Source organism: Nuphar pumila, chromosome 13 (assembly GCF_984573655.1).
Source record: "Nuphar pumila chromosome 13, dmNupPumi1.hap1.1, whole genome shotgun sequence".
NCBI lineage: Eukaryota > Viridiplantae > Streptophyta > Magnoliopsida > Nymphaeales > Nymphaeaceae > Nuphar > Nuphar pumila.
In genome coordinates, this window is record NC_143261.1 from 8,952,209 (window position 1) to 8,966,529 (window position 14,321).

Here is a 14,321-nt window from a genome sequence, read left to right on the forward strand (position 1 = left end):
GAGTTATATTTTTCAAGGAAGAAGATAGCATTTGATTAATAAGATAGGTAGCAGTTAGGACCGCTTCTGCCCAAATCTCTTTTAGGACATGATTAGCTATTAATAAAGTCCTACTCGTTTTCATGATATGACAATGTTTTCATTCGGCCAGTCCATTTTTTTGTGGAGTGTATAGACAAGACCTTTGATGCGTAATGCAATGTAAACTTAGATAGTTTTTTTAATTCTTGGAACATAAATTCTCCCCCTGAATCTGTGCGAAAAATGGATATATCATTTTGAAATTTCTTTTTAACCATGTTATGAAATGTTTGAAAGTACGAAAAGACTTCTGATTTATGTTTGAGGAAGTAAATCCAAGTATGTCTAGAAAAATCATCAATGAAAATAACATAATATGCAAATCCACCTTTCGAAATAACTGGTGCAAGACCCCAAACATCCGAATGTACTAATTCAAGTGGTTTGGAAGAAACAAAGGTTCTATCACAAAATGGTAATCTTTTCATTTTGCCAAAAATACAACCTTTACAAGTAAAGTTTTCAGAACTACAAAATTTTCCAAGATCAGGAAAATGTTGTATTTTGACCATATGATGATGACCAAGTCTTTTATGCCACAAATCCAACTATATTTTCTGAATGCTATAACAAAAAGCATTCTTAAGCAATTCCAAAAAATTCATGTAATAGAGTCCCCATTCTCTATGGCCTTCCCCAATCAGCTTCCTAACAGGCGATCTTGTACCCAACAACCATGAGAAGAAAAGGATATATTACATCTAGAATCAGATATTTGGGAAACAGATAGAAGATTTAAATTTAGTTTAGGAATATATCTTACTTCTGAAATAAATAAAAAATCTTAGTTTTATGAACTTTTTCAAAATTTTCTATTCCTTCTATTTCAAGAGAGGTTCCATCAGGTGTAAAAACTTTTGACACACTTGACTTGTTTTTAAAACATTCGGATAAACTATTATCATTTGGGGTCATATGAAAAGATCCACCATAATCAAGAAGCCAAGGAAAGTTACCAGAATTGGAAAAGAATGAAATAGTTGCACCAGTTGAGGCTTCAGATGAGGAGGAAGCCCCTTTGATAAGAGGTTGAAAATCTCCATTAATTGAGCCATAGAAACCGGTGCATCTTGATCTTTGGGTTCTTATCCAACCGCCGCAACACTTTTTCCCTTAGTTCTCTAAAATTAGGACACTGAGGCCTATAATGCCCTGGTTCATGACAATGGTGGCAAATGACTTTTCTCTTGTCAAAGTCACCATTTTGTCTATTGAAATGAGGTGACCTATAAGAACGTACAATGGTTACCCGGTCTAGACACAACTAGAACAGAGTCATCCTCTGGTTTTGGAGTATTCTTTTTAATTCTATTTTCCTCCATAGCAAGTTCCTCTATAGTATCAATGATGAAAGAACTCCTAAAAGAATCAAGGAATCGATGTGAGAGAGAAAGAGAGGAGAGAGAGAGAGAACTCGATACTTGGGAATCGGCAGCCACTCTTGACCTAGCAGCTGCAGTAATGCTACATTAGTCTTAATAGGGTTACAATAACCTTTTACAAGGACAAAAATGCCCCTCATTAGTAACACATGTTACATTAGAATACAAAGGAAACAAAACACGTGATTGGATATGGATCATTTATCGGATCCATATCCAATCCATACTCCATATTCTAATACCCTCCCTCAAGTTGTGCATGGGGTTGAACCATGTGCAACTTGTTCTTCAGATACCAAAAGCAGTGACTTGTGAGACCTTTTGTAAACATATCGGCAACTTGGTCTTCTGAAGGCACATAAACTGGTTCAATCTTTTTGTCGGCTATCTTTTGTCTGATGAAGTGTTGATCAATCTCAATATGCTTAGTCCGACTGTGATGAATAGGATTGAATGCAATTTCTATAGCACTTCTATTATCACACATAAGTGTTGAGTTTGAGATATCATCTCCCGTCTCTGTAAGTAGATGCCTAATCCAAGTCACTTCTGTTGTGGCAGCTGCCATAGATCTATACTCTGCCTCTGTGCTAGATCTTGCCACAGCCTTCTGTTTTCTGCTATAGTCACTGGAGATGGGTCTCACCATCGTATTTCTCACATTGGAAGCTTTGTCATTCCTATGTCTACCTCTTCTCTTGCTCTTTCAAATGTCATTTATGCTCCAAATATCAAGAAAAATATTGTTTTTGTCTCTAAGCTTGTAGATGACATCAATGTTTTAGTTGAGTTTACTCCTTTTTATGTTCGTGTGAAGGACTTTCATACGAGGGAAATGTTCGCTGAAGAAAAACGACAAGAAAATATGTACGTATTCCAAGAGAATCCTTTCACCTTGAAGCTCACATCATCTTCTTCTTCAGTTCCTCCTAAGAATGTTTTTAGTCTTTCTGAGTGTAATAAGTCGGATCTTTGGCATGGTCGTCTAGGTCATTGTAGTAGTGGTTTCATTGAAAAGCTTGCTTCAAGCGGCCTTATTCCCAAGTCAAGTTTAAGTTTCAATGTCAATGATAAAAAGTGTTTTAGTTGTCTTCAATGTAAGAGTCATGTGCTACCATTTCATTCTATTAATAAAAGAGCTTTAAGACCATTTCAAATTATTTGTTCTGATGTTTGAGGTTCAGCCCCAGTTTCTTCCATGTCTGGCATTAGATATTATCTCATTTTTGTTGATAGTTATTCTCGATATACATGGATTTTCTTTATGAAATGCAAATCTGAAACATTCAAGCTATTTCAAAAATTTCATTCTTTTGTTCAAAATCAATTCTCTGATAATATCCTTTGTTTCTAATGTGATGGAGGGGGTGAATTCTCCTCAAATGACTATTAATTTTCTCCAAACAAATGGAATAATTAGACAGGTGTCTTGCCCTCGTACACCTCAACAGAATGGGATTGTTGAACAAAAGCATCGCCATATTGTCGAGAGTGCAATGAGCATGATGCATGACAGTAACCTTCCAATTACCTTCTGAGCAGAGGCTTTTCACTCAGCCGTTTATATCATCAACCGGTTGCCCATGAATATTCTGGAAAACAAATCACCCTACTTTTCGTTACATGGTGTTCATCCAAATTATCATGATTTGCGAGTATTCGGATGTGTATGTTATGTTCATGTTGACAGTTCAATGCGACATAAGTTTCAGGATAAGGCCTTGAAGTTCAGATTTGTTTGGTATGTTGATGATCATAAAGGGTGCAGATGTTATGATCTTGTGAGCAAGCGTAGCAAAATATCCAGGAATGTTTACCACAGCTTTATCATGCCTTCCTCACTTGCCCACTTTTGACGACCTCCAAGCGAAACTTCTCCAGCATGAGATGATTATGAAGCAAAGGGCAGCAGAAAATGAATCAGCTCGTCCTCATTCAGTTTTGGCCATGGACACTTCTGTAGGTTTTGGACGAGGGAATGGAGGGCATCAAGGAGGCAGAGGCCGCGGACGTTTCGGGCAGGGAGGACGTGGTATTTTGCCTACACCTAATATTTTCGGGGTTTTTAATACAGGGAATCAGAGGAGAGTGCACCACTTGTTTCTTATGTAACAAAAGAGGACATGTGAAAGTTGATTGTTGGTTCAATCTACAGAATAGAGGAAAACTAAACAAAATTGAGAATAAATCAACTACTGCTATGGACACAAAAGTGTCATCCACAGATGTGCAACAACTATTGTTATCAGCATTGTCACAGATGACGATCAAGCAAAATAAACAAGGCGAATGGTATGTTGATTCAGGTGCCGCCACACATGTTACGGGTAATGCGGGTAAGTTATCTCACTTATTGCCTTATTTTGAAAAAGGTAGTATAGTTACGGGAGATGGAACTTATCACTCCATTAGTCATACTGGCAATGCACATATCCCTATGTCAAAGTCCTCACTTCATTTGTCAATTGTCCTTCTTGCTCCTAATATTAAAAAGAACATTGTTTTTGTAGCTAAACTTGTTGACGATATGAATTCTTCTGTCGAATTTACTCCCTCTTCTATTTATGTTAAGGATCTACGAACGAAGGAGACGTTCGCTAAGGGGGAGCGACAAGGAAACATGTACGTCTTCAAGGAGATTCCTCCAGTGTCTTCGCCCTCAGTCCCAACCCTCAAGTTGAAGTCGTCCAAGCATTCTTCAGTGTCTTCGCCTTCAGAGTCTTTGTTTTTTCCTTCATTGGAAGTTTTTAATCCATCTCATTGTAATAAGCCAGATATTTGGCATAGTCGTTTGGGACATTATAGTCGAGGTTTCGTTGAAAATCTTGTATCTAATGGTCTCCTTCCACAGTCTAGTTTAAGTTCATTTTTTGATAATAATAATAAATGTTCTTTGTGCGAACTCTGCAAAAGCCATGTTCTTCCTTCTCATATTATAAATAAAAGAGTTTCAAAGCCATTTGAGATTATTTGTTCCGATGTTTGGGGACCCGCACCTATTCCTTCTCTTTCTGGCAGTCGTTACTATGTTGTCTTTATTGATTCCTATTCCCGTTATACTTGGATATATTTCTTAAAACACAAGCATGAAGTTTTTCAAATATTTCGGGAATTCCATTCGATGGTCAAAACAAAGTTTGCTTGTGATATTGTGCATTTACAATGTGATGGTGGAGGAGAGTATTCGTCGAACGAGTTTATTGCCTTTCTTCGGGATAAAGGAATAAGCCGACAGGTTTCTTGCCCTCATACTCCTCAACAAAATGGAGTTGCGGAGAGGAAACACAGGCACATTGTCGAGAGCACGATGAGTATGTTACATGATAGCAATGTGCCCGTTAGTCTCTGGACAGAAGTTTTTCACACATCTGTTCATATCATAAATCGTCTTCATATGGCACTCTTGGATCGGAAATCTCCCTATTATACTTTATTTGGGCAACAACCCTCTTACGATGAACTGCGTGTTTTTGGTTGTGTATGTTATGTACATATTGATTCATCTCTGCGAAATAAGTTTTAGGACAAGGCTGTCAAGTGCAGATTTGTTGGGTATGCAGATGAATACAAAGGTTATCGATGCTATGACTCTACTACAAAACGTATTAGGACCTCCAAAAATGTTGTTTTTGATGAACAAAATTTTCAGGTCAATGACTCTGCCGTGTTGCCACCTCGAGAATTAGAAGTATATGATCCATGGATGAACGCAGATCTTTTTGCAAATACAGGAGAAACATGTCAAACAAATTGTCCTTCCTTCGGCTCGAGTAGGGAGTTGAATGACTCACAAATGCATGGTGAATTATCTCCAGTTGAGTCACCCCCCGTAGAACGTTTCTTTGGACAGATATACACTAGACGGGACAAAAATACAGAGTCGAGGAATGTGGAGGAAAGCATCGCCAATGATTCGGCTCAAAGGCCGTCACGCATTAAGCATCCTATTCAACGATGGGTGAGTTATGAGACCTTCTCCCTTGATTTCCAGTTGTTTATGTCTCAGCTCACAAAACAGGATGAACCCACTTATTTTAATCAAGCTCTTCAATCCCGTCATTAGACTGAAGCTATGAATGAAGAAATGGAAGCTCTTCATGAATAACAGACTTGGGAAATAGTCTCTCGGCCAGAAGGAAAGAATGTAGTTGGCTCAAAATGGGTTTATAAAATAAAATATAAGCCTGAAGGAAGTATTGACAGATATAAGGCGCGACTTGTTGCTCGAGGATTCACACAACAATATGGTGAAGACTACGACGAAACTTTTAGTCCCGTAGTCAAAATGGGTACTATTCGTATCATCATATCCCTAGCAGTCGATCAAGGTTGGAGCCTTAGACAGATGGATGTTAAAAATGTATTTTTGCATGGAACTTTAAAGGAAGAAGTGTATATGGAGCAACCACCTGGTTATGCCGAGAAGGATTCTATTGCCTGGGTGTGCAAACTAAGGAAATCTCTGTATGGGTTGAAACAGGCATCATGTTCCTGGTTTGAAAGTTTCTTTATGCAGATTCAGAGTTATGGTTTTAGAAGATGCTCTCTGGATCACTCACTCTTTATTTACCAAAAGGCGGACATTGTTATACTTCTTCTTATATATGTTGATGACATTGTGATCACTGGGAGCTCAGATAGTCATGTGCAAGACGTGAAACAGTTTTTAATGAAAACTTTCAAGATGAAAGATTTAGGAGAGTTGTGGTACTTTCTTGGTGTGGAAGTTGACAGACAACAAGACACATTGACACTCATGCAACAAAAATACACTCTTGACCTTCTGGAAAGAGCCGGGATGACGAATTGCAAATCAGTCAGCACTCCTAGTGTATTACATTAAAGGTTGAGCTCTGAAGATGGTCATCTTTGTGTCAACCCTACAACGTATAGAAGTCTCGTGGGGATGTTACAGTACTTGGCCTTTACCATACCTGATATAGTTTATGTTGTCAATCAGGTATCCCAGTTTATGCATGCTCCAACGGAGGGTCATATGGAAGTTGTGAAGCGCATTCTACGCTATTTAAAAGGAACTATAAGAGACGGACTTGTTTATCGCAAGAACGATAATCTGCATAGAGGACATGCACTCATCACTTATACAGACGCAGATTGGGTAGGGGATCCAGATGAGAGACGATCTGTCTCTGGATATTGTGTTTATATTGGGCACAATTTAGTGTCCTGGAGCAGCAGAAAACAAAAAGGCAGTGATACGATCGAGTACAGAGGCTGAATACAGATCGATGGCTGCAGGCACGACAGAAGCCACATGGATTAGACACTTATTGAGTGATCTTGGGGAGACAATTATTCGATCATTTCTTTTATATGACAATCAAAGCGCAATAAACATTGCATGTAATCCTATCCAGCATAGCAGAACGAAGCACATTGAGATTGATCAACATTTCATACGGCAGAAAGTCGAGATGAAGGAGATAGAACTACGTCATGTTCGAACAGAAGATCAAGTGGCAGACCTGTTTACCAAGGGATTAACAGGATGTCAATTTTGGCTATTGAAGAGCAAGTTGTACATGCTCCAAAATCACGTACAACTTGAGGGAGGGTGTTAGAATACAGTTTGCATATGCGTATGGATCTGGATCCAGATCCATACGCATATTATATGAAACACATGTTAAATAGGATCTCATTAATGGCATTCTTGTAATATGTATATGTTTTTACTTTATAATGTTTAGGGTTTTGGAGGTCGAGCATTGTAGTGCCGCCCCAGCCATTGTGAATCTCTCTCTCTCTCTCTCTCTCTCTCTCTCTCTCTCTCTCTCTCTCTCTCTCTCTCTCTCTCTCTCTCCTTATTTCTTGTATACAAATCTGATAGTATTTGATGAATTGAATTTTGACCACAATGTTAACAATCTCCCTGAAATTGAAGTTTATCACCCCTGGTTGAACTCTGATCTCTTTTCTAGTGTTGGTGATGTTTGCCCTTCAGAATGTAATCAAAAAGTTGAGGGCCACATGTCTGATGTGGTACAAAGGACTCAGGAAAGTGTCATTTCAGATCCACTCTTGCCTCCCGAAAGGTATAAAGGCATTGTTTACTCTCGACGTAAAAAGGGAACTCTCCCCAATTCTAATCAGGAGATGCATTCTTCTTCCGATTTTACTCTATCATCTATCCCCAGAAGATACACTCGACCCCGACATCCTATTGATCGATGGGTAAGTTATGAGAATTTCACTATGGATTTCCATCTCTTCTTAACTTCTTTAGGTAAAGAAGATCAGCCCACTATATTTTATCATGCAACAAATTCTAAGTGATGGATTGAAGCTATGAATGAAGAAACGGAGGCTCTTCATGAATGTGGCACTTGGGAGATTGTTCCCAGACCACATGATCGAAATGTGATTGGGTCCAAATGGGTGTATAAAGTAAAGTATAAGCCAGACAGTACTATTGAGAGCTATAAGGCTAGACTAGTCGCCAAGGGATTCACTCAGGAGCAAGGACAAGATTATGATGAAACCTTCAATCCGGTTGTGAAAATGGGCACTATTCGAATCATGCTATCATTGGCTATTGAGCATCATTGGATTATCAGTCAACTAGATGTAAAAAATGCATTCCTACATGGAACTCTAAAGAAGAAAGTGTACATGGAGCAACCCACTGGGTATGCAAAAGGAAACTCCTATGTGTGTAGATTAAAGAAAGCTATATATGGTCTAAAGCAAGCCTCGCGATCTTGGTTTGACAGTTTTTCTCTTGAAATAGAGAAATATGGTTTTAGTCGATCTCTTCTTGATCATTCTCTTTTCATATTCAAATGTAAAGACACAGTTACCTTGTTACTGATATATGTAGATGACATTATCATTACAGGTAACTCTAATGAACATATTGAACAGGTCAAAGAACTCCTTAATCACAAGTTCAAGATGAAGGACCTTGGTAAGCTGTGATATTTTCTTAGAGTAGAAGTTGACAGAACTATTGAAGGCATGACACTTACCCAACATAAATATACTATTGATGTTTTAAGCAAGGCAGGTATGAAAGATTGCAAGCCTCTAAGCACGCCCAGTGTACTTCATCAGAAACTCAGTTCCCAAGATGGAGATTTGTATGAAGATCCTACAGGATAGTAGGGATGCTTCAATATCTCACATTTACTCGTCCTGATATTGTCTATTCAGTAAATCAGGTAGCACAGTTCATGCATGAACCACGTATTGGACATATAGAAGTTGTTAAACGTATTCTCCGATATTGGGGATGGTCTTTTATGCAGAAAGAGTATGAATGAACGTCACAGGCATAAACTTCTTGTTTACACAGATGCAGACTGGGCAGGAGATCCAGATGAGTGTAGGTCAGTCTCAGGATATTATGTTTTCGTTAACCTAAATCTTGTCTCGTGGAGCAGTAGGAAACAAAGGGTTATTGCCAGGTCAAGCACAGAAGCTGAATATAGATCAATGGCAACTGCTACAGCTGAAGTAACATGGATCAAACATCTATTGACAGAAGTAGGAGAATCAATATCTAAATGTATTCTCTTATGTGACAATCAAAGTGCCATCAACATGTCGTTCAATCCTATCTGCCACAGTCGTGCCAAACATATTGAAATTGATCAACATTTTTTAAGACAGAAAGTCGAAGAGAAGGAAATTGAACCAAAATTTATTCGGACTACTGATCAAGTTGTTGACTTGTTTACCAAAGAGCTTATCAAAGGCAGATTCTGGATGTTAAAAGGCAAGTTGTTCATGGTTCAAAACCATGTACAACTTGAGGGAGGATGAAAAGAAGTCATCATTCACGAACTGTGTTTGGATCTTATCCAAACCCAATTCGTATTTATCTAATTACATATTTCAGCACATGTTCATTAATAGCATTAATGGCATATTGTAATTTACCTTTGTTGTATGATGGGTATTTTCGTACCCTAGTAATTGTAACAGTGTGTATTTAATGGGAAGCCTAATACCACAGCCACTGATTGAGGATTCTGCAGCCCTTACGTGTTTTCCCTTCAACCTGTGTTGAGTCTTGTCTATGGCAGGGAGGAATCCATGATTTCTAACAATTTTTTGTTTATTAGTGTCCTCATTATAATTTGCAAATTTTCGATAATTAGTTGCAATGAAAATAACTATCATTTTTGCTTATTATTTTTAATACATTTGATCCTCCTAGAAAAGGTAATTATTTCTAAGTGAGAGAGAGAGAAAAACTCAACCATGTGCACCAGAAATATGTCAATTTTCATGATCACCGATACCTTGAAGGGTTCTTTTGTTTGTTTGTTTTTTACAATTTAACCAGATGGATTTGATCTACATGCTTGGTTTTATAAGAACCAGCTCGTGCATTACTCAATTACGACAGGTACACAGATTTTTTAGGGCTTGAAAATCAATAGCCTAGAATTTTCATAAACTTTCAAGCCTCAAGAAAATTGTATTGTTTTTAGAAAAATACAAGCTAAGTGTTGATTCTTAAATAATGGACCATGTTGAACACATCTGCAAGGCTGCATTTGTAGAACACTAGAAATGCTTCGTCCACATGAAAGTCCACATGTATATATGTATATATATATGGGAATATGAAAAATGGATTTAGATGGGTTCTCCAGCACTTTTTTGCAATTTTGACGTTCAGCATGGTAAACACTTGGATCATGTTTTTGCAATTAAAAATGGTTTTTTGGAGAATTTCAAATTTACGACATTGATTTCAAACCCTATAAAAACCTACCCATCATGTATAATGAAAGGAAAATAATTTTTATATGAAATTTATCTTACATGGTTGATTTTGATTACTCACACCTAGGTCAATTGGGGTCGAATGAGGTAGCTGTAATGAAATGAGCACAAGAGCACAAATGCACACACAAAGCCACTAAGGCCACAACACAAGCCACTAAGGGCAAGAAGAGAGCACAATCCAGTAAGGGCAAGAAGCACACATACACACCATATTAAAATATTTATTTTATTAATATGCACAAAAAATGCATTGATTTCTATGTCACAGGGACTCGGCAAAACATATACCGCAACCGCGTCGACGCGACGCGACGCGGGTGCGCGTGTGGGTGCGGCACCGGGTGCGGTCAACACGACCCTGGGTGCGGTCAACACACCCAGGGTCATTTTTGTCCACGATTTGGGCATAAAAAAAATCCCCAATGAAAATGAGGATTAGGGCAAAAAAAATTTTTTGCCCTAATCTCTCCTCTCTCTCCCCCTGAGCTCGAGCTCTCTCCCAGCTCCGCCTCCCAGGCTCCTCCTCTCGGCTCTTCCTCTCCTTTCGCAGGTATGCACCCTCTCTCACTCTCTTCTTGGGTCGGCAGGGGAGGGGCCGAGCACCCCCCCCCCTCTGTCGGTCTCTTGTTGGGTCGGCAGGGGAGGGGCTGAGCCCCCCTGGTCCCTCGTTTTTCGGCACAGGAGGGGTTTTTTTGGGTCGACAGGGGAGGGGAGGGGCCGAGCCCCTCCCCCATCTGTTGTTTTTTTTGGGTCGACAGGGGAGGGGCCGAGCCCCTCCCCCATCTGTTTTATTTTTTGGGTCGACAGGGGAGGGGCCGAGCCCCTCCCCCATCTGTTGTTTTTTTTGGGTCGACAGTGGAGGGGCCGAGCCCCTCACCCATCTGTTTGTTTTTTTTTTTGGTCGACAGGGGAGGGGCCGAGCCCCTCCCCCGTCTATTTTTTTCTTGGGGGTCGGCAGGGTAGGGGCTTAGCCTCCCCCCCCCCCTCTGTTTTCAGCAGGGGAGGGGCCGAGCCCCCCTCGCTCTCGCTCTCTTGTTGGGTTGGAAGGGGAGATGCTGAGCCCCCCCTTCTCCCTGTGTTTTCTAATTGATTTGAAAATTGTAATGTATTTTTTTTTGTGTTTTCAGGATAAAAATGACGGATAAAGGGAAAGGACTTGCGTCATCCTCATCCCAACATGTGAGTTCTGTTGTTAGTTTTGCTGATAGTTGCAGTGGGATTGATGATGTGGGGCCACTATGGGTACATGTAGATAAACTTGCAAAAACGGGAGAAGGAGGTGGTGGAAACAAGAGATTTCGATGTAAGCTCTGCGAAAGAGATTTTGTTGGGTCTTACACAAGAGTGAAGGCTCATTTGTTGAAGATACCAGGACATGGCATTTCAGCTTGCAGAAAAGTTGATGAGGCAATGCGAAGACAATACAAGAAAATACAAGAAGAATATGAGAAGAGAAAGGCAATGGCCGATTCTTCTGCAGTCAGTGTGCCATTTGCAAGCCACCAAGAAGATGCTGAAAAAAAAAGTCAATGTAGGAGGTAGAGGAACGATACAAGCAACATTCAATACACATGGAAGAGAAGAATTGGATAAAAAAGTTGGGAGGTATTTTTATTCTGGTTCACTCCCATTTAATGCGGCTAGAAATCCTTATTGGAAGGATTTAGTAACATCCTTGGCAAATTGTAATTTGAGTGATTATGTGCCTCCAAGTTCAGAAAAAATACAAACCACACTTCTTGCAGAAGAGAGGGCAAATGTGGAGAGGTTGTTAGAGATTAAAAAATATTCATGGGAGCAAAATGGAGTTTCTATTGTGTCTGATGGATGAACAGATACTCAAAGGCGTCCATTAATCAATTTCATTGCTTGTTCACTTAGTGGCCCAATATTCTTGAAAGCAGTTGATGCATCTGGGGAACATAAAAATGCAGAGTATTTGAAGGGATTGTTTATAGAAGTGATAAAAGAAGTGAGTGATCAGAAAGTTGTACAAATCATTACAGACAATGCTCCAGTTTGTAAAAGTGCAGCGTTGATTTTGGAGAGTGAGTACCCTCATATTTTTTGGACTCTCTGTGTAGCACACAGCTTAAATCTAGCCCTAAAGAGCATATGCAATCCCAAAGAAGAAGAAAATTCACAAGCATATGCTTTATGTTCATGGATTGAAGATTTAGAAAGAAATGTCAAAAGCATTAGGAATTTTGTTGTTAACCACCATCGTGCTAATGCTATATTTAATAGGCATTCTGATTTGAAATTGTTGAAGGTCGTTGAAACACGTTTTGCGTCCATCATTGTGATGATGAAGAGGATTAAAAGAGTGAAAAATGCTTTGATTAACATAGTGACTGATGAAAATTGGACATTCTATCGTGCTGATGATGATATGAAGGCTCAAGAAATTAAGAAATCCATTCTTGATGATGAGTTTTGGGACAGAGTGGTATACTTCCTTCAATTTACGCAACCTATTTAGGAAATGTTAAGAGAAGTTGATAAGGATGAGCCCATGCTTCACAGAGTTTATGAAATGTGGGATAATATAATTGAAAAAATACAAGCTATAGTTTTCATGCATGAAGAAAAAATCCTGCATTAGATGATTCAAATTTTTTTAATCATATTCATTCAATTTTACTCAGAAGATGAGATAAGAGCAACACTCATTTGCATTGCATGGCACATTCTCTTAATCCAAAATATTATGCAAATAAGTGGCGGGCTGGTGGTATTGGTTGTGTCCCTCCAAATTTAGACCCAGAGCTATCAAGACATAGAAATATGTGTATGACAAGACTTTTTCCAGAAGCATATCTTCTACATCAAGTCACACAAGAGTTTGGAAAATTTTCATCTTCGAGATTATATGCACCGGCATTATTCGCGAGAGAAGAGGATAATATAGATCCTATCACATGGTGGTCAACATTTGGATCAAAAACACCTCTTCTGCAACGTCTTGCATTAAGATTGCTATTGCAGCCTGCTAGTTCATCTTGTTGTGAAAGAAATTGGAGCACATATTCTCAAATCCATAACATAAAGAGAAACAAACTCACCAGCAAGCGTGCAGAGGATTTAGTATATGTTCATTCAAATCTTCGATTACTTTCGCGAAGCAATGATGAATACAGGTACTAATTTGCTCTCTTAGTTATTTGATTATTTCTTAGTTTTCATTTAAATATACTTGTATTGTATTTATCATTTTCAAATTGGGTTTATAATGCAGACAAGGAACATCCAAATTTTGGGATGTAAACCCAGAAGAGTGTGACTTCGAGGGAGAACATGAATTCAACGTAATAAACATGGATTTAGCTGAGCCCAGTATTCCTTCTAATGATGCATTTGATGATGAAGAAGAAAATTATTAGCATCCATTACTTCATCAGGATATACTTTGGTATGTAATTTAGTTCTTTTATGCAATACTTATTTGATTGATATTTAGGTCGATTTATGTAATTGCTTTACTTATTTGATTGATAATTTGATATTTAGGTTGATATACTGCATGAATGATGAATCATATTATGAGTTTATGACAATGTTTACTGTTAAACTGTTAAAACTTCAAAATTATATATATATAAAAATTACATTTTTGCCCTTGCCGCACCCCCGCACCCGGGTTTTTTGGAAGTGCCGAATCCCCGCACCCGCACCCGCACCCCCACCCCCACCCATGTGACATAGATTGATTTATAAAAGGGCCAATGGCCCTTGTTTATACATGAAAGAGGATATTAGCTGTTAGGAATAGTTCAACGGCTGTTAGGAATAGTTCAACGGCTAGTTCGCTTAGGCTTGTACACTTTGTAGTGCACAAAGCCTATGACCATTAGAAGCTATGAGGTATATGCACTGCAAAGTGTACATAGACTATGACACAGTATGACACAGGGACATAAGCTATGTACAACGTGTACATAGCCCTTATGACCAAAACAAATGGGAAAAAGAAAAATAAAATAAAAAAATATATAAAGGAGCCCAACATACAACCTAGGATAAAAGATATACAAAAAATACATATTTTAACAGTAGCAGGATAGTGAGGTCAGACGAGGGGTCTCGGGTTCGAATTCC

At 38.8% G+C, this 14,321-nt stretch overlaps 1 protein-coding gene across 1 annotated transcript in view; it reads right to left on the minus strand.

The window, feature by feature from the left end:
• The window catches only part of LOC149817695 (protein MICRORCHIDIA 2-like), a 122,661-nt gene that overhangs the window by 59,611 nt on the left and 48,729 nt on the right, over positions 1-14,321 (minus strand). The window lies entirely within an intron of this gene.